Here is a 1,461-nt window from a genome sequence, read left to right as displayed (position 1 = left end):
CCGAAGAGCAGGAGAAGCCCCACATGCTCAAGCTTGCCAGTTTTATTAAACATTTTGGAATTTTACTATATTAGATTATTACATATGAATATATTTCATTAGCTGCTGTCAAGTAAATGTCAGTAGGCAGGAAATGTATTCATTTAGTGATCCAATTTCTGTAATAATCTAATATAGTAAGACTCTTATGTTACGAAAAGTAGTAAGCTGAGATTTCAACATACAACCAAACACCCCACTTAGTACAATCCGGGTTCCCCCTTGTATAAATCAAATCGGATTCAATCACCACCTGTTTGACAGTCTGACCTTACACCTCGGCTTGGACGGAGCTCGGACGCGAGCACATGCTACAAACATTTGGGTGAGTTCAATTCAATGAAATATCACGAAACAACTTTGTGTAGCTTTGCCATTAACTTCCAAGTCATGTCAAAGGAAATCGTAGTAGTAGTATTAATAATTGAAATGTAATTTCTCTGTTGACTTTCAAGCATCTGAACTGGTGATATCATTGATAGAAAATGTAGGAAAAGGCAAAGGAAAATCAAAACAAAGAGGGGAAGACGGCCTGCGGTGCTTTAGTCAGAAAGCGCTTCTCTGTTCATTCGGCAGCCTGGACAGAAGACATTGACAAAACATATTATATTTTCTGACAGTTAAGTGTGTCTTTGCTTGTGCAGTAGTTTGTTGCGGTGGCATGAGGAGGATGACATGGTCTTTGCTTCATTTATCCATTACCGCTTCTTCTTTCTTCATTTTATTCATGTATCTTAACATTCCAAATATTCACTTATTCCTCTCTGGGCTGCAGCCCTTTCCGTATCTTGTTATCTTATCACCACCAATGACCTCAATCACTTCCAGGAACTCAGTCAGTTTTTCGTTGGCGCAGCGGTTAGCGCTGTCGCCTCTCATCGAGAGGGTTCCCGGTTCGAGGCTCGGCCGTGCGATCTTTTTGCGTGGAGTTCGCATGTTCTCCCCGGGTACTCCGGCTTCCTCCCACGTCAAAACACTTACATTTGGTTTATTTCTTCTTACAGGCGTTTCTTCAACTGCGTGAGGACCGTGACCGTCTGCAGAGCGGTGAGAGGGTTTCTTTTATCTTCACGTTTTATTCTTACACAAAATGCTCACTTTTCAATCCTGTGGCTTTCACTCTTATACTAGGAGAGAGAGAGAGAGAGAGAGAGAGAGAGAGAGAGAGAGAGTGTGAGAGTGAGAGTGTGTTGGTCCCAGAAAAGAAGGCTACTCTATAGACTCAGAGGTTGAGAGTTAAAATATGGTTTGATCTTACTACTTTTCGGGACCAACACACCGAGGAAAGCTTGTGTGAACAAGGCGGCGGTCTGGACACTTTGAATAATTGGATTAGCAGCGAGAAGCAGATAAGGTGATGGAGTTTATTCCGCTCTGTGAACCCACCTGGACTGCAATCTTGTCACTCTGCTTTTATATTAG

At 42.2% G+C, this 1,461-nt stretch overlaps 1 long non-coding RNA gene across 3 annotated transcripts in view; it reads left to right on the top strand.

The window, feature by feature from the left end:
• Positions 1-347: 347 nt before the first annotated feature.
• The window catches only part of LOC111645988 (uncharacterized), a 4,149-nt gene continuing 3,035 nt past the window's right edge, over positions 348-1,461 (top strand). For all 3 annotated transcript variants that reach the window (XR_015436393.1, XR_015436392.1, XR_015436394.1), the window contains exon 1: positions 348-1,086. This is a non-coding gene — a long non-coding RNA (uncharacterized LOC111645988). The remainder of the gene's footprint in view (positions 1,087-1,461) is intronic.

The sequence above is a fragment of the Seriola lalandi genome, unplaced genomic scaffold (assembly GCF_002814215.2).
Source record: "Seriola lalandi dorsalis isolate HSWRI2012SDOR001 ecotype SW California unplaced genomic scaffold, Sedor1 jcf7180002054962, whole genome shotgun sequence".
In the NCBI taxonomy this organism is placed as follows: Eukaryota; Metazoa; Chordata; class Actinopteri; order Carangiformes; family Carangidae; genus Seriola; species Seriola lalandi.
This window is presented reverse-complemented; position numbering and strand designations above follow the sequence as displayed.